Raw genomic sequence first — 25,282 nt, 5'->3', positions numbered from 1 at the left:
CGTGCTCGCAGAGCGACATCCCCAGTCTTTCCAAGTTGCTGGGAATGGGATGGTTGTGGGTGTTGTCTTTTAGCTCTAAGGAAATGTCATGCTCCCTTTCCCGGCTCTTTGTAGGTAGAACTGGATTGTTGGAGATGGATCCATGGCCATCATGCCAAGGGTTAATACTTTGGCGCTTGCTCCGTCCACTCCTGTACATTGACCTGATATTGAAGCGATGCCAGGAGCAGCTCACCATTTCAGAAGCCCGGAGGAGTTGGGAAACGGCCCGGCAGTTTGTACTGCTCGGTGTGACACAGAGCTGCTTTGCTCATGCACTCACATCTACCACTAAACCTTGGAGGTGTCCCCCGTGAGCGAGGAATGTGCCACAGCCTCAGCGGTTGATAGAAAACTGCAGCACACAACCAACGGTAAGAATGCGCTTCCAAACATGCAGTCAAATGTGGGCGGTTGATTGGCCGGCAAACCAAAAACGTTGAAGAAAGGCTGTCCCAAGGTGGCCGGCCGGGCCGACCGAGACTGTGGTGACTCTGGCGGATAGACTCCTTGGCTGCTCTCAAGGAGAGGGGCTATGTTGACTCTGGTTTTTCTTCAAAATGCTCAAGTCTTTCGCCTTTTACTAAAGACTTCCGTGGAGAGGAACGTCCAAGAGTTTAAGTTATTTTTGGTGGGCTTTGCTGTATGGCTGCGCCCTTTGATTGTGTCAAATGTCAAGCAGCTGTCCGTCACGGCTCAGAGGTGCACTTAGATCACCTGGGGGTGGAGGTGAGCAGCAGCAGCCTTTGTTATGCGCACTTCAGAAACACGGCACCACAACAAGTAACTTGTGCGCCAAGATCTTGAGTTGGCCCCAGACACTGGTGGGCCATCGCTTCTCGGCCTTTTGGCTAAGATCAAGTGTAGTATCTGTTCTTATCAGTTTAATATCTGATATGTCCTCTATATGGGGATTAAATATTAAATGCATTTTTGAGCATTGGGCGGTGAAACCTTGGGCTTGCTCTCTTCACTCCTTGCATTGACCTGGTATTGCAGTGCCACCAGGAACGGTGCACCGTTCTCTTTTTTTCTGTGAAAACCAAAGCAAGGCTGAAACTGGAAGGACATTAACGTGTGCCCGTGCGTCAACGTAATTGCAAGCCCACGTTTCTTGTAAGGAAGCAGCAGTGTAAAAGCGTGCTGCAGTGTAAAAGCTTACAGCACCTGGTATTCCCAGGCGGTCTCCCATCCAAGTACTAACCAGGCCCGACCCTGCTTAGCTTCCGAGATCAGACGAGATCGGGCGTGCTCAGGGTGGTGTGGCCGTAAGCCGACGGGCAGGTGACACAGACTCCTTTTATAGACCAGGCAAGGCCCCCTGCTCGTGGAGGGGCTCAAAAGGCAGCCTTCGGAACACACTGCACTTGAGCCTTTATCGCCACTACCTGCTACACTCTATTCCAGTATTAGGAAGCTACACCGAGATGGGTAAGCTGCTGTTGGTGCCGTCAGGTGCAGTTGTTGCTGAATCGATAGGAAATGACAGCCAGGTATGCCAGTGAAAAGGTCGAGTGTTTCCTCTCCAATGTGTGCTGGAGGTTGAAGTTGAACACAGCACAGCATTAACGAGCACCTGAGTCAAGGCATTGGACTCTGGGACTATCCATTTCCTGCACCATCAGCCAAAGAGCTGTGTCTGGGAACAGCCACCCAGTGCTGGGCAAGTACACCTCATACTTACCTGGCAGGGGAGATACCATGATCAAGAAGGTGGTTCACCCAGGGCGAGGCTCAGCCATTGCACTCTGGTTGTGCTGACCCCTGCAAATTCCCCAAACGTGGGAATCTTGACTGCATAATTTTTGCTAGTGGGGTACTGCGTCCGCGCTCTCCCCCGATGACGTAGTTGTAAGCAAAGGTCAGCCGCCCAAGGTTCCGCCTTGTGTGCCCATCTCCAGGCTTCTCACGTGCTCGCAGAGCGACATCCCCAGTCTTTCCAAGTTGCTGGGAATGGGATGGTTGTGGGTGTTGTCTTTTAGCTCTAAGGAAATGTCATGCTCCCTTTCCCGGCTCTTTGTAGGTAGAACTGGATTGTTGGAGATGGATCCATGGCCATCATGCCAAGGGTTAATACTTTGGCGCTTGCTCCGTCCACTCCTGTACATTGACCTGATATTGAAGCGATGCCAGGAGCAGCTCACCATTTCAGAAGCCCGGAGGAGTTGGGAAACGGCCCGGCAGTTTGTACTGCTCGGTGTGACACAGAGCTGCATTGCTCATGCACTCACATCTACCACTAAACCTTGGAGGTGTCCCCCGTGAGCGAGGAATGTGCCACAGCCTCAGCGGTTGATAGAAAACTGCAGCACACAACCAACGGTAAGAATGCGCTTCCAAACATGCAGTCAAATGTGGGCGGTTGATTGGCCGGCAAACCAAAAACGTTGAAGAAAGGCTGTCCCAAGGTGGCCGGCCGGGCCGACCGAGACTGTGGTGACTCTGGCGGATAGACTCCTTGGCTGCTCTCAAGGAGAGGGGCTATGTTGACTCTGGTTTTTCTTCAAAATGCTCAAGTCTTTCGCCTTTTACTAAAGACTTCCGTGGAGAGGAACGTCCAAGAGTTTAAGTTATTTTTGGTGGGCTTTGCTGTATGGCTGCGCCCTTTGAGTGTGTCAAATGTCAAGCAGCTGTCCGTCACGGCTCAGAGGTGCACTTAGATCACCTGGGGGTGGAGGTGAGCAGCAGCAGCCTTTGTTATGCGCACTTCAGAAACACGGCACCACAACAAGTAACTTGTGCGCCAAGATCTTGAGTTGGCCCCAGACACTGGTGGGCCATCGCTTCTCGGCCTTTTGGCTAAGATCAAGTGTAGTATCTGTTCTTATCAGTTTAATATCTGATATGTCCTCTATATGGGGATTAAATATTAAATGCATTTTTGAGCATTGGGCGGTGAAACCTTGGGCTTGCTCTCTTCACTCCTTGCATTGACCTGGTATTGCAGTGCCACCAGGAACGGTGCACCGTTCTCTTTTTTTCTGTGAAAACCAAAGCAAGGCTGAAACTGGAAGGACATTAACGTGTGCCCGTGCGTCAACGTAATTGCAAGCCCACGTTTCTTGTAAGGAAGCAGCAGTGTAAAAGCGTGCTGCAGTGTAAAAGCGTGCTGCAGTGTAAAAGCTTACAGCACCTGGTATTCCCAGGCGGTCTCCCATCCAAGTACTAACCAGGCCCGACCCTGCTTAGCTTCCGAGATCAGACGAGATCGGGCGTGCTCAGGGTGGTGTGGCCGTAAGCCGACGGGCAGGTGACACAGACTCCTTTTATAGACCAGGCAAGGCCCCCTGCTCGTGGAGGGGCTCAAAAGGCAGCCTTCGGAACACACTGCACTTGAGCCTTTATCGCCACTACCTGCTACACTCTATTCCAGTATTAGGAAGCTACACCGAGATGGGTAAGCTGCTGTTGGTGCCGTCAGGTGCAGTTGTTGCTGAATCGATAGGAAATGACAGCCAGGTATGCCAGTGAAAAGGTCGAGTGTTTCCTCTCCAATGTGTGCCGGAGGTTGAAGTTGAACACAGCACAGCATTAACGAGCACCTGAGTCAAGGCATTGGACTCTGGGACTATCCATTTCCTGCACCATCAGCCAAAGAGCTGTGTCTGGGAACAGCCACCCAGTGCTGGGCAAGTACACCTCATACTTACCTGGCAGGGGAGATACCATGATCAAGAAGGTGGTTCACCCAGGGCGAGGCTCAGCCATTGCACTCTGGTTGTGCTGACCCCTGCAAATTCCCCAAACGTGGGAATCTTGACTGCATAATTTTTGCTAGTGGGGTACTGCGTCCGCGCTCTCCCCCGATGACGTAGTTGTAAGCAAAGGTCAGCCGCCCAAGGTTCCGCCTTGTGTGCCCATCTCCAGGCTTCTCACGTGCTCGCAGAGCGACATCCCCAGTCTTTCCAAGTTGCTGGGAATGGGATGGTTGTGGGTGTTGTCTTTTAGCTCTAAGGAAATGTCATGCTCCCTTTCCCGGCTCTTTGTAGGTAGAACTGGATTGTTGGAGATGGATCCATGGCCATCATGCCAAGGGTTAATACTTTGGCGCTTGCTCCGTCCACTCCTGTACATTGACCTGATATTGAAGCGATGCCAGGAGCAGCTCACCATTTCAGAAGCCCGGAGGAGTTGGGAAACGGCCCGGCAGTTTGTACTGCTCGGTGTGACACAGAGCTGCTTTGCTCATGCACTCACATCTACCACTAAACCTTGGAGGTGTCCCCCGTGAGCGAGGAATGTGCCACAGCCTCAGCGGTTGATAGAAAACTGCAGCACACAACCAACGGTAAGAATGCGCTTCCAAACATGCAGTCAAATGTGGGCGGTTGATTGGCCGGCAAACCAAAAACGTTGAAGAAAGGCTGTCCCAAGGTGGCCGGCCGGGCCGACCGAGACTGTGGTGACTCTGGCGGATAGACTCCTTGGCTGCTCTCAAGGAGAGGGGCTATGTTGACTCTGGTTTTTCTTCAAAATGCTCAAGTCTTTCGCCTTTTACTAAAGACTTCCGTGGAGAGGAACGTCCAAGAGTTTAAGTTATTTTTGGTGGGCTTTGCTGTATGGCTGCGCCCTTTGATTGTGTCAAATGTCAAGCAGCTGTCCGTCACGGCTCAGAGGTGCACTTAGATCACCTGGGGGTGGAGGTGAGCAGCAGCAGCCTTTGTTATGCGCACTTCAGAAACACGGCACCACAACAAGTAACTTGTGCGCCAAGATCTTGAGTTGGCCCCAGACACTGGTGGGCCATCGCTTCTCGGCCTTTTGGCTAAGATCAAGTGTAGTATCTGTTCTTATCAGTTTAATATCTGATATGTCCTCTATATGGGGATTAAATATTAAATGCATTTTTGAGCATTGGGCGGTGAAACCTTGGGCTTGCTCTCTTCACTCCTTGCATTGACCTGGTATTGCAGTGCCACCAGGAACGGTGCACTGTTCTCTTTTTTTCTGTGAAAACCAAAGCAAGGCTGAAACTGGAAGGACATTAACGTGTGCCTGTGCGTCAACGTAATTGCAAGCCCACGTTTCTTGTAAGGAAGCAGCAGTGTAAAAGCGTGCTGCAGTGTAAAAGCTTACAGCACCAGGTATTCCCAGGCGGTCTCCCATCCAAGTACTAACCAGGCCCGACCCTGCTTAGCTTCCGAGATCAGACGAGATCGGGCGTGCTCAGGGTGGTGTGGCCGTAAGCCGACGGGCAGGTGACACAGACTCCTTTTATAGACCAGGCAAGGCCCCCTGCTCGTGGAGGGGCTCAAAAGGCAGCCTTCCGAACACACTGCACTTGAGCGTTTATCGCCACTACCTGCTACACTCTATTCCAGTATTAGGAAGCTACACCGAGATGGGTAAGCTGCTGTTGGTGCCGTCAGGTGCAGTTGTTGCTGAATCGATAGGAAATGACAGCCAGGTATGCCAGTGAAAAGGTCGAGTGTTTCCTCTCCAATGTGTGCTGGAGGTTGAAGTTGAACACAGCACAGCATTAACGAGCACCTGAGTCAAGGCATTGGACTCTGGGACTATCCATTTCCTGCACCATCAGCCAAAGAGCTGTGTCTGGGAACAGCCACCCAGTGCTGGGCAAGTACACCTCATACTTACCTGGCAGGGGAGATACCATGATCAAGAAGGTGGTTCACCCAGGGCGAGGCTCAGCCATTGCACTCTGGTTGTGCTGACCCCTGCAAATTCCCCAAACGTGGGAATCTTGACTGCATAATTTTTGCTAGTGGGGTACTGCGTCCGCGCTCTCCCCCGATGACGTAGTTGTAAGCAAAGGTCAGCCGCCCAAGGTTCCGCCTTGTGTGCCCATCTCCAGGCTTCTCACGTGCTCGCAGAGCGACATCCCCAGTCTTTCCAAGTTGCTGGGAATGGGATGGTTGTGGGTGTTGTCTTTTAGCTCTAAGGAAATGTCATGCTCCCTTTCCCGGCTCTTTGTAGGTAGAACTGGATTGTTGGAGATGGATCCATGGCCATCATGCCAAGGGTTAATACTTTGGCGCTTGCTCCGTCCACTCCTGTACATTGACCTGATATTGAAGCGATGCCAGGAGCAGCTCACCATTTCAGAAGCCCGGAGGAGTTGGGAAACGGCCCGGCAGTTTGTACTGCTCGGTGTGACACAGAGCTGCTTTGCTCATGCACTCACATCTACCACTAAACCTTGGAGGTGTCCCCCGTGAGCGAGGAATGTGCCACAGCCTCAGCGGTTGATAGAAAACTGCAGCACACAACCAACGGTAAGAATGCGCTTCCAAACATGCAGTCAAATGTGGGCGGTTGATTGGCCGGCAAACCAAAAACGTTGAAGAAAGGCTGTCCCAAGGTGGCCGGCCGGGCCGACCGAGACTGTGGTGACTCTGGCGGATAGACTCCTTGGCTGCTCTCAAGGAGAGGGGCTATGTTGACTCTGGTTTTTCTTCAAAATGCTCAAGTCTTTCGCCTTTTACTAAAGACTTCCGTGGAGAGGAACGTCCAAGAGTTTAAGTTATTTTTGGTGGGCTTTGCTGTATGGCTGCGCCCTTTGATTGTGTCAAATGTCAAGCAGCTGTCCGTCACGGCTCAGAGGTGCACTTAGATCACCTGGGGGTGGAGGTGAGCAGCAGCAGCCTTTGTTATGCGCACTTCAGAAACACGGCACCACAACAAGTAACTTGTGCGCCAAGATCTTGAGTTGGCCCCAGACACTGGTGGGCCATCGCTTCTCGGCCTTTTGGCTAAGATCAAGTGTAGTATCTGTTCTTATCAGTTTAATATCTGATATGTCCTCTATATGGGGATTAAATATTAAATGCATTTTTGAGCATTGGGCGGTGAAACCTTGGGCTTGCTCTCTTCACTCCTTGCATTGACCTGGTATTGCAGTGCCACCAGGAACGGTGCACCGTTCTCTTTTTTTCTGTGAAAACCAAAGCAAGGCTGAAACTGGAAGGACATTAACGTGTGCCCGTGCGTCAACGTAATTGCAAGCCCACGTTTCTTGTAAGGAAGCAGCAGTGTAAAAGCGTGCTGCAGTCTAAAAGCTTACAGCACCTGGTATTCCCAGGCGGTCTCCCATCCAAGTACTAACCAGGCCCGACCCTGCTTAGCTTCCGAGATCAGACGAGATCGGGCGTGCTCAGGGTGGTGTGGCCGTAAGCCGACGGGCAGGTGACACAGACTCCTTTTATAGACCAGGCAAGGCCCCCTGCTCGTGGAGGGGCTCAAAAGGCAGCCTTCCGAACACACTGCACTTGAGCGTTTATCGCCACTACCTGCTACACTCTATTCCAGTATTAGGAAGCTACACCGAGATGGGTAAGCTGCTGTTGGTGCCGTCAGGTGCAGTTGTTGCTGAATCGATAGGAAATGACAGCCAGGTATGCCAGTGAAAAGGTCGAGTGTTTCCTCTCCAATGTGTGCTGGAGGTTGAAGTTGAACACAGCACAGCATTAACGAGCACCTGAGTCAAGGCATTGGACTCTGGGACTATCCATTTCCTGCACCATCAGCCAAAGAGCTGTGTCTGGGAACAGCCACCCAGTGCTGGGCAAGTACACCTCATACTTACCTGGCAGGGGAGATACCATGATCAAGAAGGTGGTTCACCCAGGGCGAGGCTCAGCCATTGCACTCTGGTTGTGCTGACCCCTGCAAATTCCCCAAACGTGGGAATCTTGACTGCATAATTTTTGCTAGTGGGGTACTGCGTCCGCGCTCTCCCCCGATGACGTAGTTGTAAGCAAAGGTCAGCCGCCCAAGGTTCCGCCTTGTGTGCCCATCTCCAGGCTTCTCACGTGCTCGCAGAGCGACATCCCCAGTCTTTCCAAGTTGCTGGGAATGGGATGGTTGTGGGTGTTGTCTTTTAGCTCTAAGGAAATGTCATGCTCCCTTTCCCGGCTCTTTGTAGGTAGAACTGGATTGTTGGAGATGGATCCATGGCCATCATGCCAAGGGTTAATACTTTGGCGCTTGCTCCGTCCACTCCTGTACATTGACCTGATATTGAAGCGATGCCAGGAGCAGCTCACCATTTCAGAAGCCCGGAGGAGTTGGGAAACGGCCCGGCAGTTTGTACTGCTCGGTGTGACACAGAGCTGCATTGCTCATGCACTCACATCTACCACTAAACCTTGGAGGTGTCCCCCGTGAGCGAGGAATGTGCCACAGCCTCAGCGGTTGATAGAAAACTGCAGCACACAACCAACGGTAAGAATGCGCTTCCAAACATGCAGTCAAATGTGGGCGGTTGATTGGCCGGCAAACCAAAAACGTTGAAGAAAGGCTGTCCCAAGGTGGCCGGCCGGGCCGACCGAGACTGTGGTGACTCTGGCGGATAGACTCCTTGGCTGCTCTCAAGGAGAGGGGCTATGTTGACTCTGGTTTTTCTTCAAAATGCTCAAGTCTTTCGCCTTTTACTAAAGACTTCCGTGGAGAGGAACGTCCAAGAGTTTAAGTTATTTTTGGTGGGCTTTGCTGTATGGCTGCGCCCTTTGAGTGTGTCAAATGTCAAGCAGCTGTCCGTCACGGCTCAGAGGTGCACTTAGATCACCTGGGGGTGGAGGTGAGCAGCAGCAGCCTTTGTTATGCGCACTTCAGAAACACGGCACCACAACAAGTAACTTGTGCGCCAAGATCTTGAGTTGGCCCCAGACACTGGTGGGCCATCGCTTCTCGGCCTTTTGGCTAAGATCAAGTGTAGTATCTGTTCTTATCAGTTTAATATCTGATATGTCCTCTATATGGGGATTAAATATTAAATGCATTTTTGAGCATTGGGCGGTGAAACCTTGGGCTTGCTCTCTTCACTCCTTGCATTGACCTGGTATTGCAGTGCCACCAGGAACGGTGCACCGTTCTCTTTTTTTCTGTGAAAACCAAAGCAAGGCTGAAACTGGAAGGACATTAACGTGTGCCCGTGCGTCAACGTAATTGCAAGCCCACGTTTCTTGTAAGGAAGCAGCAGTGTAAAAGCGTGCTGCAGTGTAAAAGCTTACAGCACCTGGTATTCCCAGGCGGTCTCCCATCCAAGTACTAACCAGGCCCGACCCTGCTTAGCTTCCGAGATCAGACGAGATCGGGCGTGCTCAGGGTGGTGTGGCCGTAAGCCGACGGGCAGGTGACACAGACTCCTTTTATAGACCAGGCAAGGCCCCCTGCTCGTGGAGGGGCTCAAAAGGCAGCCTTCGGAACACACTGCACTTGAGCCTTTATCGCCACTACCTGCTACACTCTATTCCAGTATTAGGAAGCTACACCGAGATGGGTAAGCTGCTGTTGGTGCCGTCAGGTGCAGTTGTTGCTGAATCGATAGGAAATGACAGCCAGGTATGCCAGTGAAAAGGTCGAGTGTTTCCTCTCCAATGTGTGCTGGAGGTTGAAGTTGAACACAGCACAGCATTAACGAGCACCTGAGTCAAGGCATTGGACTCTGGGACTATCCATTTCCTGCACCATCAGCCAAAGAGCTGTGTCTGGGAACAGCCACCCAGTGCTGGGCAAGTACACCTCATACTTACCTGGCAGGGGAGATACCATGATCAAGAAGGTGGTTCACCCAGGGCGAGGCTCAGCCATTGCACTCTGGTTGTGCTGACCCCTGCAAATTCCCCAAACGTGGGAATCTTGACTGCATAATTTTTGCTAGCGGGGTACTGCGTCCGCGCTCTCCCCCGATGACGTAGTTGTAAGCAAAGGTCAGCCGCCCAAGGTTCCGCCTTGTGTGCCCATCTCCAGGCTTCTCACGTGCTCGCAGAGCGACATCCCCAGTCTTTCCAAGTTGCTGGGAATGGGATGGTTGTGGGTGTTGTCTTTTAGCTCTAAGGAAATGTCATGCTCCCTTTCCCGGCTCTTTGTAGGTAGAACTGGATTGTTGGAGATGGATCCATGGCCATCATGCCAAGGGTTAATACTTTGGCGCTTGCTCCGTCCACTCCTGTACATTGACCTGATATTGAAGCGATGCCAGGAGCAGCTCACCATTTCAGAAGCCCGGAGGAGTTGGGAAACGGCCCGGCAGTTTGTACTGCTCGGTGTGACACAGAGCTGCATTGCTCATGCACTCACATCTACCACTAAACCTTGGAGGTGTCCCCCGTGAGCGAGGAATGTGCCACAGCCTCAGCGGTTGATAGAAAACTGCAGCACACAACCAACGGTAAGAATGCGCTTCCAAACATGCAGTCAAATGTGGGCGGTTGATTGGCCGGCAAACCAAAAACGTTGAAGAAAGGCTGTCCCAAGGTGGCCGGCCGGGCCGACCGAGACTGTGGTGACTCTGGCGGATAGACTCCTTGGCTGCTCTCAAGGAGAGGGGCTATGTTGACTCTGGTTTTTCTTCAAAATGCTCAAGTCTTTCGCCTTTTACTAAAGACTTCCGTGGAGAGGACCGTCCAAGAGTTTAAGTTATTTTTGGTGGGCTTTGCTGTATGGCTGCGCCCTTTGAGTGTGTCAAATGTCAAGCAGCTGTCCGTCACGGCTCAGAGGTGCACTTAGATCACCTGGGGGTGGAGGTGAGCAGCAGCAGCCTTTGTTATGCGCACTTCAGAAACACGGCACCACAACAAGTAACTTGTGCGCCAAGATCTTGAGTTGGCCCCAGACACTGGTGGGCCATCGCTTCTCGGCCTTTTGGCTAAGATCAAGTGTAGTATCTGTTCTTATCAGTTTAATATCTGATATGTCCTCTATATGGGGATTAAATATTAAATGCATTTTTGAGCATTGGGCGGTGAAACCTTGGGCTTGCTCTCTTCACTCCTTGCATTGACCTGGTATTGCAGTGCCACCAGGAACGGTGCACCGTTCTCTTTTTTTCTGTGAAAACCAAAGCAAGGCTGAAACTGGAAGGACATTAACGTGTGCCCGTGCGTCAACGTAATTGCAAGCCCACGTTTCTTGTAAGGAAGCAGCAGTGTAAAAGCGTGCTGCAGTGTAAAAGCGTGCTGCAGTGTAAAAGCTTACAGCACCTGGTATTCCCAGGCGGTCTCCCATCCAAGTACTAACCAGGCCCGACCCTGCTTAGCTTCCGAGATCAGACGAGATCGGGCGTGCTCAGGGTGGTGTGGCCGTAAGCCGACGGGCAGGTGACACAGACTCCTTTTATAGACCAGGCAAGGCCCCCTGCTCGTGGAGGGGCTCAAAAGGCAGCCTTCGGAACACACTGCACTTGAGCCTTTATCGCCACTACCTGCTACACTCTATTCCAGTATTAGGAAGCTACACCGAGATGGGTAAGCTGCTGTTGGTGCCGTCAGGTGCAGTTGTTGCTGAATCGATAGGAAATGACAGCCAGGTATGCCAGTGAAAAGGTCGAGTGTTTCCTCTCCAATGTGTGCCGGAGGTTGAAGTTGAACACAGCACAGCATTAACGAGCACCTGAGTCAAGGCATTGGACTCTGGGACTATCCATTTCCTGCACCATCAGCCAAAGAGCTGTGTCTGGGAACAGCCACCCAGTGCTGGGCAAGTACACCTCATACTTACCTGGCAGGGGAGATACCATGATCAAGAAGGTGGTTCACCCAGGGCGAGGCTCAGCCATTGCACTCTGGTTGTGCTGACCCCTGCAAATTCCCCAAACGTGGGAATCTTGACTGCATAATTTTTGCTAGTGGGGTACTGCGTCCGCGCTCTCCCCCGATGACGTAGTTGTAAGCAAAGGTCAGCCGCCCAAGGTTCCGCCTTGTGTGCCCATCTCCAGGCTTCTCACGTGCTCGCAGAGCGACATCCCCAGTCTTTCCAAGTTGCTGGGAATGGGATGGTTGTGGGTGTTGTCTTTTAGCTCTAAGGAAATGTCATGCTCCCTTTCCCGGCTCTTTGTAGGTAGAACTGGATTGTTGGAGATGGATCCATGGCCATCATGCCAAGGGTTAATACTTTGGCGCTTGCTCCGTCCACTCCTGTACATTGACCTGATATTGAAGCGATGCCAGGAGCAGCTCACCATTTCAGAAGCCCGGAGGAGTTGGGAAACGGCCCGGCAGTTTGTACTGCTCGGTGTGACACAGAGCTGCTTTGCTCATGCACTCACATCTACCACTAAACCTTGGAGGTGTCCCCCGTGAGCGAGGAATGTGCCACAGCCTCAGCGGTTGATAGAAAACTGCAGCACACAACCAACGGTAAGAATGCGCTTCCAAACATGCAGTCAAATGTGGGCGGTTGATTGGCCGGCAAACCAAAAACGTTGAAGAAAGGCTGTCCCAAGGTGGCCGGCCGGGCCGACCGAGACTGTGGTGACTCTGGCGGATAGACTCCTTGGCTGCTCTCAAGGAGAGGGGCTATGTTGACTCTGGTTTTTCTTCAAAATGCTCAAGTCTTTCGCCTTTTACTAAAGACTTCCGTGGAGAGGAACGTCCAAGAGTTTAAGTTATTTTTGGTGGGCTTTGCTGTATGGCTGCGCCCTTTGATTGTGTCAAATGTCAAGCAGCTGTCCGTCACGGCTCAGAGGTGCACTTAGATCACCTGGGGGTGGAGGTGAGCAGCAGCAGCCTTTGTTATGCGCACTTCAGAAACACGGCACCACAACAAGTAACTTGTGCGCCAAGATCTTGAGTTGGCCCCAGACACTGGTGGGCCATCGCTTCTCGGCCTTTTGGCTAAGATCAAGTGTAGTATCTGTTCTTATCAGTTTAATATCTGATATGTCCTCTATATGGGGATTAAATATTAAATGCATTTTTGAGCATTGGGCGGTGAAACCTTGGGCTTGCTCTCTTCACTCCTTGCATTGACCTGGTATTGCAGTGCCACCAGGAACGGTGCACTGTTCTCTTTTTTTCTGTGAAAACCAAAGCAAGGCTGAAACTGGAAGGACATTAACGTGTGCCTGTGCGTCAACGTAATTGCAAGCCCACGTTTCTTGTAAGGAAGCAGCAGTGTAAAAGCTTACAGCACCAGGTATTCCCAGGCGGTCTCCCATCCAAGTACTAACCAGGCCCGACCCTGCTTAGCTTCCGAGATCAGACGAGATCGGGCGTGCTCAGGGTGGTGTGGCCGTAAGCCGACGGGCAGGTGACACAGACTCCTTTTATAGACCAGGCAAGGCCCCCTGCTCGTGGAGGGGCTCAAAAGGCAGCCTTCCGAACACACTGCACTTGAGCGTTTATCGCCACTACCTGCTACACTCTATTCCAGTATTAGGAAGCTACACCGAGATGGGTAAGCTGCTGTTGGTGCCGTCAGGTGCAGTTGTTGCTGAATCGATAGGAAATGACAGCCAGGTATGCCAGTGAAAAGGTCGAGTGTTTCCTCTCCAATGTGTGCTGGAGGTTGAAGTTGAACACAGCACAGCATTAACGAGCACCTGAGTCAAGGCATTGGACTCTGGGACTATCCATTTCCTGCACCATCAGCCAAAGAGCTGTGTCTGGGAACAGCCACCCAGTGCTGGGCAAGTACACCTCATACTTACCTGGCAGGGGAGATACCATGATCAAGAAGGTGGTTCACCCAGGGCGAGGCTCAGCCATTGCACTCTGGTTGTGCTGACCCCTGCAAATTCCCCAAACGTGGGAATCTTGACTGCATAATTTTTGCTAGTGGGGTACTGCGTCCGCGCTCTCCCCCGATGACGTAGTTGTAAGCAAAGGTCAGCCGCCCAAGGTTCCGCCTTGTGTGCCCATCTCCAGGCTTCTCACGTGCTCGCAGAGCGACATCCCCAGTCTTTCCAAGTTGCTGGGAATGGGATGGTTGTGGGTGTTGTCTTTTAGCTCTAAGGAAATGTCATGCTCCCTTTCCCGGCTCTTTGTAGGTAGAACTGGATTGTTGGAGATGGATCCATGGCCATCATGCCAAGGGTTAATACTTTGGCGCTTGCTCCGTCCACTCCTGTACATTGACCTGATATTGAAGCGATGCCAGGAGCAGCTCACCATTTCAGAAGCCCGGAGGAGTTGGGAAACGGCCCGGCAGTTTGTACTGCTCGGTGTGACACAGAGCTGCTTTGCTCATGCACTCACATCTACCACTAAACCTTGGAGGTGTCCCCCGTGAGCGAGGAATGTGCCACAGCCTCAGCGGTTGATAGAAAACTGCAGCACACAACCAACGGTAAGAATGCGCTTCCAAACATGCAGTCAAATGTGGGCGGTTGATTGGCCGGCAAACCAAAAACGTTGAAGAAAGGCTGTCCCAAGGTGGCCGGCCGGGCCGACCGAGACTGTGGTGACTCTGGCGGATAGACTCCTTGGCTGCTCTCAAGGAGAGGGGCTATGTTGACTCTGGTTTTTCTTCAAAATGCTCAAGTCTTTCGCCTTTTACTAAAGACTTCCGTGGAGAGGAACGTCCAAGAGTTTAAGTTATTTTTGGTGGGCTTTGCTGTATGGCTGCGCCCTTTGATTGTGTCAAATGTCAAGCAGCTGTCCGTCACGGCTCAGAGGTGCACTTAGATCACCTGGGGGTGGAGGTGAGCAGCAGCAGCCTTTGTTATGCGCACTTCAGAAACACGGCACCACAACAAGTAACTTGTGCGCCAAGATCTTGAGTTGGCCCCAGACACTGGTGGGCCATCGCTTCTCGGCCTTTTGGCTAAGATCAAGTGTAGTATCTGTTCTTATCAGTTTAATATCTGATATGTCCTCTATATGGGGATTAAATATTAAATGCATTTTTGAGCATTGGGCGGTGAAACCTTGGGCTTGCTCTCTTCACTCCTTGCATTGACCTGGTATTGCAGTGCCACCAGGAACGGTGCACCGTTCTCTTTTTTTCTGTGAAAACCAAAGCAAGGCTGAAACTGGAAGGACATTAACGTGTGCCCGTGCGTCAACGTAATTGCAAGCCCACGTTTCTTGTAAGGAAGCAGCAGTGTAAAAGCGTGCTGCAGTGTAAAAGCGTGCTGCAGTGTAAAAGCGTGCTGCAGTCTAAAAGCGTGCTGCAGTGTAAAAGCTTACAGCACCTGGTATTCCCAGGCGGTCTCCCATCCAAGTACTAACCAGGCCCGACCCTGCTTAGCTTCCGAGATCAGACGAGATCGGGCGTGCTCAGGGTGGTGTGGCCGTAAGCCGACGGGCAGGTGACACAGACTCCTTTTATAGACCAGGCAAGGCCCCCTGCTCGTGGAGGGGCTCAAAAGGCAGCCTTCCGAACACACTGCACTTGAGCCTTTATCGCCACTACCTGCTACACTCTATTCCAGTATTAGGAAGCTACACCGAGATGGGTAAGCTGCTGTTGGTGCCGTCAGGTGCAGTTGTTGCTGAATCGATAGGAAATGACAGCCAAGTATGCCAGTGAAAAGGTCGAGTGTTTCCTCTCCAATGTGTGCTGGAGGTTGAAGTTGAACACAGCACAGCATTAACGAGCACCTGAGTCAAGGAATTGGACTCTGGGACTATCCATTTCCTGCACCATCAGCCAAAGAGCTGTGTCTGGGAACAGCCAACCAGTGCTGGGCAAGTACACCTCATACTTACCTGGCAGGGGAGATACCATGATCAAGAAGGTGGTTCACCCAGGGCGAGGCTCAGCCATTGCACTCTGGTTGTGCTGACCCCTGCAAATTCCCCAAACGTGGGAATCTTGACTGCATAATTTTTGCTAGTGGGGTACTGCGTCCGCGCTCTCCCCCGATGACGTAGTTGTAAGCAAAGGTCAGCCGCCCAAGGTTCCGTCTTGTGTGCCCATCTCCAGGCTTCTCACGTGCTCGCAGAGCGACATCCCCAGTCTTTCCAAGTTGCTGGGAATGGGATGGTTGTGGGTGTTGTCTTTTAGCTCTAAGGAAATGTCATGCTCCCTTTCCCGGCTCTTTGTAGGTAGAACTGGATTGTTGGAGATGGATCCATGGCCATCATGCCAAGGGTTAATACTTTGGCGCTTGCTCCGTCCACTCCTGTACATTGACCTGATATTGAAGCGATGCCAGGAGCAGCTCACCATTTCAGAAGCCCGGAGGAGTTGGGAAACGGCCCGGCAGTTTGTACTGCTCGGTGTGACACAGAGCTGCTTTGCTCATGCACTCACATCTACCACTAAACCTTGGAGGTGTCCCCCGTGAGCGAGGAATGTGCCACAGCCTCAGCGGTTGATAGAAAACTGCAGCACACAACCAACGGTAAGAATGCGCTTCCAAACATGCAGTCAAATGTGGGCGGTTGATTGGCCGGCAAACCAAAAACGTTGAAGAAAGGCTGTCCCAAGGTGGCCGGCCGGGCCGACCGAGACTGTGGTGACTCTGGCGGATAGACTCCTTGGCTGCTCTCAAGGAGAGGGGCTATGTTGACTCTGGTTTTTCTTCAAAATGCTCAAGTCTTTCGCCTTTTACTAAAGACTTCCGTGGAGAGGAACGTCCAAGAGTTTAAGTTATTTTTGGTGGGCTTTGCTGTATGGCTGCGCCGTTTGATTGTGTCAAATGTCAAGCAGCTGTCCGTCACGGCTCAGAGGTGCACTTAGATCACCTGGGGGTGGAGGTGAGCAGCAGCAGCCTTTGTTATGCGCACTTCAGAAACACGGCACCACAACAAGTAACTTGTGCGCCAAGATCTTGAGTTGGTCCCAGACACTGGTGGGCCATCGCTTCTCGGCCTTTTGGCTAAGATCAAGTGTAGTATCTGTTCTTATCAGTTTAATATCTGATATGTCCGCTATATGGGGATTAAATATTAAATGCATTTTTGAGCATTGGGCGGTGAAACCTTGGGCTTGCTCTCTTCACTCCTTGCATTGACCTGGTATTGCAGTGCCACCAGGAACGGTGCACCGTTCTCTTTTTTTCTGTGAAAACCAAAGCAAGGCTGAAACTGGAAGGACATTAACGTGTGCCCGTGCGTCAACGTAATTGCAAGCCCACGTTTCTTGTAAGGAAGCAGCAGTGTAAAAGCGTGCTGCAGTCTAAAAGCGTGCTGCAGTGTAAAAGCTTACAGCACCTGGTATTCCCAGGCGGTCTCCCATCCAAGTACTAACCAGGCCCGACCCTGCTTAGCTTCCGAGATCAGACGAGATCGGGCGTGCTCAGGGTGGTGTGGCCGTAAGCCGACGGGCAGGTGACACAGACTCCTTTTATAGACCAGGCAAGGCCCCCTGCTCGTGGAGGGGCTCAAAAGGCAGCCTTCGGAACACACTGCACTTGAGCCTTTATCGCCACTACCTGCTACACTCTATTCCAGTATTAGGAAGCTACACCGAGATGGGTAAGCTGCTGTTGGTGCCGTCAGGTGCAGTTGTTGCTGAATCGATAGGAAATGACAGCCAGGTATGCCAGTGAAAAGGTCGAGTGTTTCCTCTCCAATGTGTGCTGGAGGTTGAAGTTGAACACAGCACAGCATTAACGAGCACCTGAGTCAAGGCATTGGACTCTGGGACTATCCATTTCCTGCACCATCAGCCAAAGAGCTGTGTCTGGGAACAGCCACCCAGTGCTGGGCAAGTACACCTCATACTTACCTGGCAGGGGAGATACCATGATCAAGAAGGTGGTTCACCCAGGGCGAGGCTCAGCCATTGCACTCTGGTTGTGCTGACCCCTGCAAATTCCCCAAACGTGGGAATCTTGACTGCATAATTTTTGCTAGTGGGGTACTGCGTCCGCGCTCTCCCCCGATGACGTAGTTGTAAGCAAAGGTCAGCCGCCCAAGGTTCCGCCTTGTGTGCCCATCTCCAGGCTTCTCACGTGCTCTCAGAGCGACATCCCCAGTCTTTCCAAGTTGCTGGGAATGGGATGGTTGTGGGTGTTGTCTTTTAGCTCTAAGGAAATGTCATGCTCCCTTTCCCGGCTCTTTGTAGGTAGAACTGGATTGTTGGAGATGGATCCATGGCCATCATGCCAAGGGTTAATACTTTGGCGCTTGCTCCGTCCACTCCTGTACATTGACCTGATATTGAAGCGATGCCAGGAGCAGCTCACCATTTCAGAAGCCCGGAGGAGTTGGGAAACGGCCCGGCAGTTTGTACTGCTCGGTGTGACACAGAGCTGCTTTGCTCATGCACTCACATCTACCACTAAACCTTGGAGGTGTCCCCCGTGAGCGAGGAATGTGCCACAGCCTCAGCGGTTGATAGAAAACTGCAGCACACAACCAACGGTAAGAATGCGCTTCCAAACATGCAGTCAAATGTGGGCGGTTGATTGGCCGGCAAACCAAAAACGTTGAAGAAAGGCTGTCCCAAGGTGGCCGGCCGGGCCGACCGAGACTGTGGTGACTCTGGCGGATAGACTCCTTGGCTGCTCTCAAGGAGAGGGGCTATGTTGACTCTGGTTTTTCTTCAAAATGCTCAAGTCTTTCGCCTTTTACTAAAGACTTCCGTGGAGAGGAACGTCCAAGAGTTTAAGTTATTTTTGGTGGGCTTTGCTGTATGGCTGCGCCCTTTGAGTGTGTCAAATGTCAAGCAGCTGTCCGTCACGGCTCAGAGGTGCACTTAGATCACCTGGGGGTGGAGGTGAGCAGCAGCAGCCTATGTTATGCGCACTTCAGAAACACGGCACCACAACAAGTAACTTGTGCGCCAAGATCTTGAGTTGGCCCCAGACACTGGTGGGCCATCGCTTCTCGGCCTTTTGGCTAAGATCAAGTGTAGTATCTGTTCTTATCAGTTTAATATCTGATATGTCCTCTCTATGGGGATTAAATATTAAAAGCATTTTTGAGCATTGGGCGGTGAAACCTTGGGCTTGCTCTCTTCACTCCTTGCATTGACCTGGTATTGCAGTGCCACCAGGAACGGTGCACCGTTCTCTTTTTTTCTGTGAAAACCAAAGCAAGGCTGAAACTGGAAGGACATTAACGTGTGCCCGTGCGTCAACGTAATTGCAAGCCCACGTTTCTTGTAAGGAAGCAGCAGTGTAAAAGCGTGCTGCAGTGTAAAAGCGTGCTGCAGTGTAAAAGCTTACAGCACCTGGTATTCCCAGGCGGTCTCCCATCCAAGTACTAACCAGGCCCGACCCTGCTTAGCTTCCGAGATCAGACGAGATCGGGCGTGCTCAGGGTGGTGTGGCCGTAAGCCGACGGGCAGGTGACACAGACTCCTTTTATAGACCAGGCAAGGCCCCCTGCTCGTGGAGGGGCTCAAAAGGCAGCCTTCCGAACACACTGCACTTGAGCCTTTATCGCCACTACCTGCTACACTCTATTCCAGTATTAGGAAGCTACACCGAGATGGGTAAGCTGCTGTTGGTGCCGTCAGGTGCAGTTGTTGCTGAATCGATAGGAAATGACAGCCAGGTATGCCAGTGAAAAGGTCGAGTGTTTCCTCTCCAATGTGTGCTGGAGGTTGAAGTTGAACACAGCACAGCATTAACGAGCACCTGAGTCAAGGCATTGGACTCTGGGACTATCCATTTCCTGCACCATGAGCCAAAGAGCTGTGTCTGGGAACAGCCAACCAGTGCTGGGCAAGTACACCTCATACTTACCTGGCAGGGGAGATACCATGATCAAGAAGGTGGTTCACCCAGGGCGAGGCTCAGCCATTGCACTCTGGTTGTGCTGACCCCTGCAAATTCCCCAAACGTGGGAATCTTGACTGCATAATTTTTGCTAGTGGGGTACTGCGTCCGCGCTCTCCCCCGATGACGTAGTTGTAAGCAAAGGTCAGCCGCCCAAGGTTCCGTCTTGTGTGCCCATCTCCAGGCTTCTCACGTGCTCGCAGAGCGACATCCCCAGTCTTTCCAAGTTGCTGGGAATGGGATGGTTGTGGGTGTTGTCTTTTAGCTCTAAGGAAATGTCATGCTCCCTTTCCCGGCTCTTTGTAGGTAGAACTGGATTGTTGGAGATGGATCCATGGCCATCATGCCAAGGGTTAATACTTTGGCGCTTGCTCCGTCCACTCCTGTACATTGACCTGATATTGAAGCGATGCCAGGAGCAGCTCACCATTTCAGAAGCCCGGAGGAGTTGGGAAACGGCCCGGCAGTTTGTACTGCTCGGTGTGACACAGAGCTGCTTTGCTCATGCACTCACATCTACCACTAAACCTTGGAGGTGTCCCCCGTGAGCGAGGAATGTGCCACAGCCTCAGCGGTTGATAGAAAACTGCAGCACACAACCAACGGTAAGAATGCGCTTCCAAACATGCAGTCAAATGTGGGCGGTTGATTGGCCGGCAAACCAAAAACGTTGAAGAAAGGCTGTCCCAAGGTGGCCGGCCGGGCCGACCGAGACTGTGGTGACTCTGGCGGATAGACTCCTTGGCTGCTCTCAAGGAGAGGGGCTATGTTGACTCTGGTTTTTCTTCAAAATGCTCAAGTCTTTCGCCTTTTACTAAAGACTTCCGTGGAGAGGAACGTCCAAGAGTTTAAGTTATTTTTGGTGGGCTTTGCTGTATGGCTGCGCCCTTTGATTGTGTCAAATGTCAAGCAGCTGTCCGTCACGGCTCAGAGGTGCACTTAGATCACCTGGGGGTGGAGGTGAGCAGCAGCAGCCTTTGTTATGCGCACTTCAGAAACACGGCACCACAACAAGTAACTTGTGCGCCAAGATCTTGAGTTGGCCCCAGACACTGGTGGGCCATCGCTTCTCGGCCTTTTGGCTAAGATCAAGTGTAGTATCTGTTCTTATCAGTTTAATATCTGATATGTCCGCTATATGGGGATTAAATATTAAATGCATTTTTGAGCATTGGGCGGTGAAACCTTGGGCTTGCTCTCCTCACTCCTTGCATTGACCTGGTATTGCAGTGCCACCAGGAACGGTGCACCGTTCTCTTTTTTTCTGTGAAAACCAAAGCAAGGCTGAAACTGGAAGGACATTAACGTGTGCCCGTGCGTCAACGTAATTGCAAGCCCACGTTTCTTGTAAGGAAGCAGCAGTGTAAAAGCGTGCTGCAGTGTAAAAGCTTACAGCACCTGGTATTCCCAGGCGGTCTCCCATCCAAGTACTAACCAGGCCCGACCCTGCTTAGCTTCCGAGATCAGACGAGATCGGGCGTGCTCAGGGTGGTGTGGCCGTAAGCCGACGGGCAGGTGACACAGACTCCTTTTATAGACCAGGCAAGGCCCCCTGCTCGTGGAGGGGCTCAAAAGGCAGCCTTCCGAACACACTGCACTTGAGCCTTTATCGCCACTACCTGCTACACTCTATTCCAGTATTAGGAAGCTACACCGAGATGGGTAAGCTGCTGTTGGTGCCGTCAGGTGCAGTTGTTGCTGAATCGATAGGAAATGACAGCCAGGTATGCCAGTGAAAAGGTCGAGTGTTTCCTCTCCAATGTGTGCTGGAGGTTGAAGTTGAACACAGCACAGCATTAACGAGCACCTGAGTCAAGGCATTGGACTCTGGGACTATCCATTTCCTGCACCATCAGCCAAAGAGCTGTGTCTGGGAACAGCCACCCAGTGCTGGGCAAGTACACCTCATACTTACCTGGCAGGGGAGATACCATGATCAAGAAGGTGGTTCACCCAGGGCGAGGCTCAGCCATTGCACTCTGGTTGTGCTGACCCCTGCAAATTCCCCAAACGTGGGAATCTTGACTGCATAATTTTTGCTAGTGGGGTACTGCGTCCGCGCTCTCCCCCGATGACGTAGTTGTAAGCAAAGGTCAGCCGCCCAAGGTTCCGCCTTGTGTGCCCATCTCCAGGCTTCTCACGTGCTCTCAGAGCGACATCCCCAGTCTTTCCAAGTTGCTGGGAATGGGATGGTTGTGGGTGTTGTCTTTTAGCTCTAAGGAAATGTCATGCTCCCTTTCCCGGCTCTTTGTAGGTAGAACTGGATTGTTGGAGATGGATCCATGGCCATCATGCCAAGGGTTAATACTTTGGCACTTGCTCCGTCCACTCCTGTACATTGACCTGATATTGAAGCGATGCCAGGAGCAGCTCACCATTTCAGAAGCCCGGAGGAGTTGGGAAACGGCCCGGCAGTTTGTACTGCTCGGTGTGACACAGAGCTGCTTTGCTCATGCACTCACATCTACCACTAAACCTTGGAGGTGTCCCCCGTGAGCGAGGAATGTGCCACAGCCTCAGCGGTTGATAGAAAACTGCAGCACACAACCAACGGTAAGAATGCGCTTCCAAACATGCAGTCTAATGTGGGCGGTTGATTGGCCGGCAAACCAAAAACGTTGAAGAAAGGCTGTCCCAAGGTGGCCGGCCGGGCCGACCGAGACTGTGGTGACTCTGGCGGATAGACTCCTTGGCTGCTCTCAAGGAGAGGGGCTATGTTGACTCTGGTTTTTCTTCAAAATGCTCAAGTCTTTCGCCTTTTACTAAAGACTTCCGTGGAGAGGAACGTCCAAGAGTTTAAGTTATTTTTGGTGGGCTTTGCTGTATGGCTGCGCCCTTTGAGTGTGTCAAATGTCAAGCAGCTGTCCGTCACGGCTCAGAGGTGCACTTAGATCACCTGGGGGTGGAGGTGAGCAGCAGCAGCCTTTGTTATGCGCACTTCAGAAACACGGCACCACAACAAGTAACTTGTGCGCCAAGATCTTGAGTTGGCCCCAGACACTGGTGGGCCATCGCTTCTCGGCCTTTTGGCTAAGATCAAGTGTAGTATCTGTTCTTATCAGTTTAATATCTGATATGTCCTCTATATGGGGATTAAATATTAAATGCATTTTTGAGCATTGGGCGGTGAAACCTTGGGCTTGCTCTCTTCACTCCTTGCATTGACCTGGTATTGCAGTGCCACCAGGAACGGTGCACCGTTCTCTTTTTTTCTGTGAAAACCAAAGCAAGGCTGAAACTGGAAGGACATTAACGTGTGCCCGTGCGTCAACGTAATTGCAAGCTCACGTTTCTTGTAAGGAAGCAGCAGTGTAAAAGCGTGCTGCAGTGTAAAAGCGTGCTGCAGTGTAAAAGCGTGCTGCAGTGTAAAAGCGTGCTGCAGTGTAAAAGCTTACAGCACCTGGTATTCCCAGGCGGTCTCCCATCCAAGTACTAACCAGGCCCGACCCTGCTTAGCTTCCGAGATCAGACGAGATCGGGCGTGCTCAGGGTGGTGTGGCCGTAAGCCGACGGGCAGGTGACACAGACTCCTTTTATAGACCAGGCAAGGCCCCCTGCTCGTGGAGGGGCTCAAAAGGCAGCCTTCCGAACACACTGCACTTGAGCCTTTATCGCCACTACCTGCTACACTCTATTCCAGTATTAGGAAGCTACACCGAGATGGGTAAGCTGCTGTTGGTGCCGTCAGGTGCAGTTGTTGCTGAATCGATAGGAAATGACAGCCAGGTATGCCAGTGAAAAGGTCGAGTGTTTCCTCTCCAATGTGTGCTGGAGGTTGAAGTTGAACACAGCACAGCATTAACGAGCACCTGAGTCAAGGCATTGGACTCTGGGACTATCCATTTCCTGCACCATGAGCCAAAGAGCTGTGTCTGGGAACAGCCAACCAGTGCTGGGCAAGTACACCTCATACTTACCTGGCAGGGGAGATACCATGATCAAGAAGGTGGTTCACCCAGGGCGAGGCTCAGCCATTGCACTCTGGTTGTGCTGACCCCTGCAAATTCCCCAAACGTGGGAATCTTGACTGCATAATTTTTGCTAGTGGGGTACTGCGTCCGCGCTCTCCCCCGATTACGTAGTTGTAAGCAAAGGTCAGCCGCCCAAGGTTCCGCCTTGTGTGCCCATCTCCAGGCTTCTCACGTGCTCGCAGAGCGACATCCCCAGTCTTTCCAAGTTGCTGGGAATGGGATGGTTGTGGGTGTTGTCTTTTAGCTCTAAGGAAATGTCATGCTCCCTTTCCCGGCTCTTTGTAGGTAGAACTGGATTGTTGGAGATGGATCCATGGCCATCATGCCAAGGGTTAATACTTTGGCGCTTGCTCCGTCCACTCCTGTACATTGACCTGATATTGAAGCTATGCCAGGAGCAGCTCACCATTTCAGAAGCCCGGAGGAGTTGGGAAACGGCCCGGCAGTTTGTACTGCTCGGTGTGACACAGAGCTGCATTGCTCATGCACTCACATCTACCACTAAACCTTGGAGGTGTCCCCCGTGAGCGAGGAATGTGCCACAGCCTCAGCGGTTGATAGAAAACTGCAGCACACAACCAACGGTAAGAATGCGCTCCCAAACATGCAGTCAAATGTGGGCGGTTGATTGGCCGGCAAACCAAAAACGTTGAAGAAAGGCTGTCCCAAGGTGGCCGGCCGGGCCGACCGAGACTGTGGTGACTCTGGCGGATAGACTCCTTGGCTGCTCTCAAGGAGAGGGGCTATGTTGACTCTGGTTTTTCTTCAAAATGCTCAAGTCTTTCGCCTTTTACTAAAGACTTCCGTGAAGAGGAACGTCCAAGAGTTTAAGTTATTTTTGGTGGGCTTTGCTGTATGGCTGCGCCCTTTGAGTGTGTCAAATGTCAAGCAGCTGTCCGTCACGGCTCAGAGGTGCACTTAGATCACCTGGGGGTGGAGGTGAGCAGCAGCAGCCTTTGTTATGCGCACTTCAGAAACACGGCACCACAACAAGTAACTTGTGCGCCAAGATCTTGAGTTGGCCCCAGACACTGGTGGGCCATCGCTTCTCGGCCTTTTGGCTAAGATCAAGTGTAGTATCTGTTCTTATCAGTTTAATATCTGATATGTCCTCTATATGGGGATTAAATATTAAAAGCATTTTTGAGCATTGGGCGGTGAAACCTTGGGCTTGCTCTCTTCACTCCTTGCATTGACCTGGTATTGCAGTGCCACCAGGAACGGTGCACCGTTCTCTTTTTTTCTGTGAAAACCAAAGCAAGGCTGAAACTGGAAGGACATTAACGTGTGCCCGTGCGTCAACGTAATTGCAAGCCCACGTTTCTTGTAAGGAAGCAGCAGTGTAAAAGCGTGCTGCAGTGTAAAAGCTTACAGCACCTGGTATTCCCAGGCGGTCTCCCATCCAAGTACTAACCAGGCCCGACCCTGCTTAGCTTCCGAGATCAGACGAGATCGGGCGTGCTCAGGGTGGTGTGGCCGTAAGCCGACGGGCAGGTGACACAGACTCCTTTTATAGACCAGGCAAGGCCCCCTGCTCGTGGAGGGGCTCAAAAGGCAGCCTTCCGAACACACTGCACTTGAGCCTTTATCGCCACTACCTGCTACACTCTATTCCAGTATTAGGAAGCTACACCGAGATGGGTAAGCTGCTGTTGGTGCCGTCAGGTGCAGTTGTTGCTGAATCGATAGGAAATGACAGCCAGGTATGCCAGTGAAAAGGTCGAGTGTTTCCTCTCCAATGTGTGCTGGAGGTTGAAGTTGAACACAGCACAGCATTAACGAGCACCTGAGTCAAGGCATTGGACTCTGGGACTATCCATTTCCTGCACCATCAGCCAAAGAGCTGTGTCTGGGAACAGCCACCCAGTGCTGGGCAAGTACACCTCATACTTACCTGGCAGGGGAGATACCATGA

General features: G+C 51.9%; 52 non-coding genes across 52 annotated transcripts in view; 39 read left to right on the top strand and 13 right to left on the bottom strand.

The window, feature by feature from the left end:
* Positions 1-578: 578 nt before the first annotated feature.
* Positions 579-691, top strand: LOC131461873 (U5 spliceosomal RNA). Its single transcript, XR_009240781.1, has one exon. It is a non-coding gene; the product is annotated as a U5 spliceosomal RNA (small nuclear RNA).
* Positions 692-870: 179 nt separating this feature from the next.
* LOC131461749 (U2 spliceosomal RNA) lies at positions 871-1,063 on the top strand. Its single transcript, XR_009240662.1, has one exon. It is a non-coding gene; the product is annotated as a U2 spliceosomal RNA (small nuclear RNA).
* Positions 1,064-1,194: 131 nt separating this feature from the next.
* Positions 1,195-1,313, bottom strand: LOC131461944 (5S ribosomal RNA). The gene has a single exon (XR_009240847.1). It is a non-coding gene; the product is annotated as a 5S ribosomal RNA (ribosomal RNA).
* A 402-nt stretch (positions 1,314-1,715) lies between these two features.
* On the top strand, positions 1,716-1,879 carry LOC131461648 (U1 spliceosomal RNA). The gene has a single exon (XR_009240565.1). It is a non-coding gene; the product is annotated as a U1 spliceosomal RNA (small nuclear RNA).
* Positions 1,880-2,526: 647 nt separating this feature from the next.
* Positions 2,527-2,639, top strand: LOC131461872 (U5 spliceosomal RNA). The gene has a single exon (XR_009240780.1). It is a non-coding gene; the product is annotated as a U5 spliceosomal RNA (small nuclear RNA).
* A 179-nt stretch (positions 2,640-2,818) lies between these two features.
* Positions 2,819-3,011, top strand: LOC131461747 (U2 spliceosomal RNA). The gene has a single exon (XR_009240660.1). It is a non-coding gene; the product is annotated as a U2 spliceosomal RNA (small nuclear RNA).
* A 149-nt stretch (positions 3,012-3,160) lies between these two features.
* Positions 3,161-3,279, bottom strand: LOC131461943 (5S ribosomal RNA). Its single transcript, XR_009240846.1, has one exon. It is a non-coding gene; the product is annotated as a 5S ribosomal RNA (ribosomal RNA).
* A 402-nt stretch (positions 3,280-3,681) lies between these two features.
* Positions 3,682-3,845, top strand: LOC131461647 (U1 spliceosomal RNA). The gene has a single exon (XR_009240564.1). It is a non-coding gene; the product is annotated as a U1 spliceosomal RNA (small nuclear RNA).
* Positions 3,846-4,492: 647 nt separating this feature from the next.
* Positions 4,493-4,605, top strand: LOC131461871 (U5 spliceosomal RNA). Its single transcript, XR_009240779.1, has one exon. It is a non-coding gene; the product is annotated as a U5 spliceosomal RNA (small nuclear RNA).
* A 179-nt stretch (positions 4,606-4,784) lies between these two features.
* LOC131461764 (U2 spliceosomal RNA) lies at positions 4,785-4,977 on the top strand. Its single transcript, XR_009240677.1, has one exon. It is a non-coding gene; the product is annotated as a U2 spliceosomal RNA (small nuclear RNA).
* Positions 4,978-5,108: 131 nt separating this feature from the next.
* Positions 5,109-5,227, bottom strand: LOC131461573 (5S ribosomal RNA). Its single transcript, XR_009240504.1, has one exon. It is a non-coding gene; the product is annotated as a 5S ribosomal RNA (ribosomal RNA).
* A 402-nt stretch (positions 5,228-5,629) lies between these two features.
* On the top strand, positions 5,630-5,793 carry LOC131461646 (U1 spliceosomal RNA). Its single transcript, XR_009240563.1, has one exon. It is a non-coding gene; the product is annotated as a U1 spliceosomal RNA (small nuclear RNA).
* A 647-nt stretch (positions 5,794-6,440) lies between these two features.
* LOC131461870 (U5 spliceosomal RNA) lies at positions 6,441-6,553 on the top strand. The gene has a single exon (XR_009240778.1). It is a non-coding gene; the product is annotated as a U5 spliceosomal RNA (small nuclear RNA).
* A 179-nt stretch (positions 6,554-6,732) lies between these two features.
* On the top strand, positions 6,733-6,925 carry LOC131461746 (U2 spliceosomal RNA). Its single transcript, XR_009240659.1, has one exon. It is a non-coding gene; the product is annotated as a U2 spliceosomal RNA (small nuclear RNA).
* A 131-nt stretch (positions 6,926-7,056) lies between these two features.
* LOC131461942 (5S ribosomal RNA) lies at positions 7,057-7,175 on the bottom strand. Its single transcript, XR_009240845.1, has one exon. It is a non-coding gene; the product is annotated as a 5S ribosomal RNA (ribosomal RNA).
* Positions 7,176-7,577: 402 nt separating this feature from the next.
* On the top strand, positions 7,578-7,741 carry LOC131461645 (U1 spliceosomal RNA). The gene has a single exon (XR_009240562.1). It is a non-coding gene; the product is annotated as a U1 spliceosomal RNA (small nuclear RNA).
* A 647-nt stretch (positions 7,742-8,388) lies between these two features.
* Positions 8,389-8,501, top strand: LOC131461869 (U5 spliceosomal RNA). The gene has a single exon (XR_009240777.1). It is a non-coding gene; the product is annotated as a U5 spliceosomal RNA (small nuclear RNA).
* A 179-nt stretch (positions 8,502-8,680) lies between these two features.
* Positions 8,681-8,873, top strand: LOC131461745 (U2 spliceosomal RNA). The gene has a single exon (XR_009240658.1). It is a non-coding gene; the product is annotated as a U2 spliceosomal RNA (small nuclear RNA).
* Positions 8,874-9,004: 131 nt separating this feature from the next.
* LOC131461941 (5S ribosomal RNA) lies at positions 9,005-9,123 on the bottom strand. Its single transcript, XR_009240844.1, has one exon. It is a non-coding gene; the product is annotated as a 5S ribosomal RNA (ribosomal RNA).
* A 402-nt stretch (positions 9,124-9,525) lies between these two features.
* Positions 9,526-9,689, top strand: LOC131461676 (U1 spliceosomal RNA). Its single transcript, XR_009240591.1, has one exon. It is a non-coding gene; the product is annotated as a U1 spliceosomal RNA (small nuclear RNA).
* A 647-nt stretch (positions 9,690-10,336) lies between these two features.
* Positions 10,337-10,449, top strand: LOC131461896 (U5 spliceosomal RNA). Its single transcript, XR_009240802.1, has one exon. It is a non-coding gene; the product is annotated as a U5 spliceosomal RNA (small nuclear RNA).
* A 179-nt stretch (positions 10,450-10,628) lies between these two features.
* Positions 10,629-10,821, top strand: LOC131461744 (U2 spliceosomal RNA). Its single transcript, XR_009240657.1, has one exon. It is a non-coding gene; the product is annotated as a U2 spliceosomal RNA (small nuclear RNA).
* A 149-nt stretch (positions 10,822-10,970) lies between these two features.
* LOC131461939 (5S ribosomal RNA) lies at positions 10,971-11,089 on the bottom strand. The gene has a single exon (XR_009240842.1). It is a non-coding gene; the product is annotated as a 5S ribosomal RNA (ribosomal RNA).
* A 402-nt stretch (positions 11,090-11,491) lies between these two features.
* LOC131461643 (U1 spliceosomal RNA) lies at positions 11,492-11,655 on the top strand. Its single transcript, XR_009240560.1, has one exon. It is a non-coding gene; the product is annotated as a U1 spliceosomal RNA (small nuclear RNA).
* Positions 11,656-12,302: 647 nt separating this feature from the next.
* On the top strand, positions 12,303-12,415 carry LOC131461868 (U5 spliceosomal RNA). The gene has a single exon (XR_009240776.1). It is a non-coding gene; the product is annotated as a U5 spliceosomal RNA (small nuclear RNA).
* Positions 12,416-12,594: 179 nt separating this feature from the next.
* Positions 12,595-12,787, top strand: LOC131461763 (U2 spliceosomal RNA). The gene has a single exon (XR_009240676.1). It is a non-coding gene; the product is annotated as a U2 spliceosomal RNA (small nuclear RNA).
* A 113-nt stretch (positions 12,788-12,900) lies between these two features.
* Positions 12,901-13,019, bottom strand: LOC131461572 (5S ribosomal RNA). The gene has a single exon (XR_009240503.1). It is a non-coding gene; the product is annotated as a 5S ribosomal RNA (ribosomal RNA).
* A 402-nt stretch (positions 13,020-13,421) lies between these two features.
* Positions 13,422-13,585, top strand: LOC131461642 (U1 spliceosomal RNA). Its single transcript, XR_009240559.1, has one exon. It is a non-coding gene; the product is annotated as a U1 spliceosomal RNA (small nuclear RNA).
* A 647-nt stretch (positions 13,586-14,232) lies between these two features.
* On the top strand, positions 14,233-14,345 carry LOC131461867 (U5 spliceosomal RNA). Its single transcript, XR_009240775.1, has one exon. It is a non-coding gene; the product is annotated as a U5 spliceosomal RNA (small nuclear RNA).
* A 179-nt stretch (positions 14,346-14,524) lies between these two features.
* Positions 14,525-14,717, top strand: LOC131461743 (U2 spliceosomal RNA). The gene has a single exon (XR_009240656.1). It is a non-coding gene; the product is annotated as a U2 spliceosomal RNA (small nuclear RNA).
* Positions 14,718-14,902: 185 nt separating this feature from the next.
* On the bottom strand, positions 14,903-15,021 carry LOC131461937 (5S ribosomal RNA). The gene has a single exon (XR_009240841.1). It is a non-coding gene; the product is annotated as a 5S ribosomal RNA (ribosomal RNA).
* Positions 15,022-15,423: 402 nt separating this feature from the next.
* Positions 15,424-15,587, top strand: LOC131461641 (U1 spliceosomal RNA). Its single transcript, XR_009240558.1, has one exon. It is a non-coding gene; the product is annotated as a U1 spliceosomal RNA (small nuclear RNA).
* Positions 15,588-16,234: 647 nt separating this feature from the next.
* LOC131461866 (U5 spliceosomal RNA) lies at positions 16,235-16,347 on the top strand. The gene has a single exon (XR_009240774.1). It is a non-coding gene; the product is annotated as a U5 spliceosomal RNA (small nuclear RNA).
* Positions 16,348-16,526: 179 nt separating this feature from the next.
* On the top strand, positions 16,527-16,719 carry LOC131461780 (U2 spliceosomal RNA). Its single transcript, XR_009240692.1, has one exon. It is a non-coding gene; the product is annotated as a U2 spliceosomal RNA (small nuclear RNA).
* A 149-nt stretch (positions 16,720-16,868) lies between these two features.
* Positions 16,869-16,987, bottom strand: LOC131461936 (5S ribosomal RNA). The gene has a single exon (XR_009240840.1). It is a non-coding gene; the product is annotated as a 5S ribosomal RNA (ribosomal RNA).
* A 402-nt stretch (positions 16,988-17,389) lies between these two features.
* LOC131461640 (U1 spliceosomal RNA) lies at positions 17,390-17,553 on the top strand. Its single transcript, XR_009240557.1, has one exon. It is a non-coding gene; the product is annotated as a U1 spliceosomal RNA (small nuclear RNA).
* Positions 17,554-18,200: 647 nt separating this feature from the next.
* Positions 18,201-18,313, top strand: LOC131461865 (U5 spliceosomal RNA). The gene has a single exon (XR_009240773.1). It is a non-coding gene; the product is annotated as a U5 spliceosomal RNA (small nuclear RNA).
* A 179-nt stretch (positions 18,314-18,492) lies between these two features.
* Positions 18,493-18,685, top strand: LOC131461787 (U2 spliceosomal RNA). The gene has a single exon (XR_009240698.1). It is a non-coding gene; the product is annotated as a U2 spliceosomal RNA (small nuclear RNA).
* Positions 18,686-18,834: 149 nt separating this feature from the next.
* Positions 18,835-18,953, bottom strand: LOC131461935 (5S ribosomal RNA). The gene has a single exon (XR_009240839.1). It is a non-coding gene; the product is annotated as a 5S ribosomal RNA (ribosomal RNA).
* A 402-nt stretch (positions 18,954-19,355) lies between these two features.
* Positions 19,356-19,519, top strand: LOC131461639 (U1 spliceosomal RNA). Its single transcript, XR_009240556.1, has one exon. It is a non-coding gene; the product is annotated as a U1 spliceosomal RNA (small nuclear RNA).
* A 647-nt stretch (positions 19,520-20,166) lies between these two features.
* Positions 20,167-20,279, top strand: LOC131461864 (U5 spliceosomal RNA). Its single transcript, XR_009240772.1, has one exon. It is a non-coding gene; the product is annotated as a U5 spliceosomal RNA (small nuclear RNA).
* Positions 20,280-20,458: 179 nt separating this feature from the next.
* LOC131461800 (U2 spliceosomal RNA) lies at positions 20,459-20,651 on the top strand. Its single transcript, XR_009240710.1, has one exon. It is a non-coding gene; the product is annotated as a U2 spliceosomal RNA (small nuclear RNA).
* A 131-nt stretch (positions 20,652-20,782) lies between these two features.
* On the bottom strand, positions 20,783-20,901 carry LOC131461934 (5S ribosomal RNA). The gene has a single exon (XR_009240838.1). It is a non-coding gene; the product is annotated as a 5S ribosomal RNA (ribosomal RNA).
* Positions 20,902-21,303: 402 nt separating this feature from the next.
* On the top strand, positions 21,304-21,467 carry LOC131461638 (U1 spliceosomal RNA). Its single transcript, XR_009240555.1, has one exon. It is a non-coding gene; the product is annotated as a U1 spliceosomal RNA (small nuclear RNA).
* Positions 21,468-22,114: 647 nt separating this feature from the next.
* LOC131461862 (U5 spliceosomal RNA) lies at positions 22,115-22,227 on the top strand. Its single transcript, XR_009240770.1, has one exon. It is a non-coding gene; the product is annotated as a U5 spliceosomal RNA (small nuclear RNA).
* A 179-nt stretch (positions 22,228-22,406) lies between these two features.
* On the top strand, positions 22,407-22,599 carry LOC131461742 (U2 spliceosomal RNA). Its single transcript, XR_009240655.1, has one exon. It is a non-coding gene; the product is annotated as a U2 spliceosomal RNA (small nuclear RNA).
* A 185-nt stretch (positions 22,600-22,784) lies between these two features.
* Positions 22,785-22,903, bottom strand: LOC131461933 (5S ribosomal RNA). Its single transcript, XR_009240837.1, has one exon. It is a non-coding gene; the product is annotated as a 5S ribosomal RNA (ribosomal RNA).
* A 402-nt stretch (positions 22,904-23,305) lies between these two features.
* On the top strand, positions 23,306-23,469 carry LOC131461637 (U1 spliceosomal RNA). The gene has a single exon (XR_009240554.1). It is a non-coding gene; the product is annotated as a U1 spliceosomal RNA (small nuclear RNA).
* A 647-nt stretch (positions 23,470-24,116) lies between these two features.
* Positions 24,117-24,229, top strand: LOC131461829 (U5 spliceosomal RNA). Its single transcript, XR_009240737.1, has one exon. It is a non-coding gene; the product is annotated as a U5 spliceosomal RNA (small nuclear RNA).
* Positions 24,230-24,408: 179 nt separating this feature from the next.
* LOC131461778 (U2 spliceosomal RNA) lies at positions 24,409-24,601 on the top strand. Its single transcript, XR_009240690.1, has one exon. It is a non-coding gene; the product is annotated as a U2 spliceosomal RNA (small nuclear RNA).
* Positions 24,602-24,732: 131 nt separating this feature from the next.
* LOC131461931 (5S ribosomal RNA) lies at positions 24,733-24,851 on the bottom strand. The gene has a single exon (XR_009240836.1). It is a non-coding gene; the product is annotated as a 5S ribosomal RNA (ribosomal RNA).
* A 402-nt stretch (positions 24,852-25,253) lies between these two features.
* Positions 25,254-25,282, top strand: part of LOC131461636 (U1 spliceosomal RNA) — a 164-nt gene continuing 135 nt past the window's right edge. The window contains exon 1 of the small nuclear RNA XR_009240553.1: positions 25,254-25,282. This exon is cut by the window's right edge and continues 135 nt beyond it. This is a non-coding gene — a small nuclear RNA (U1 spliceosomal RNA).

The sequence above is a fragment of the Solea solea genome, chromosome 6 (genome assembly GCF_958295425.1).
Source record: "Solea solea chromosome 6, fSolSol10.1, whole genome shotgun sequence".
NCBI lineage: Eukaryota > Metazoa > Chordata > Actinopteri > Pleuronectiformes > Soleidae > Solea > Solea solea.
This window is presented reverse-complemented; position numbering and strand designations above follow the sequence as displayed.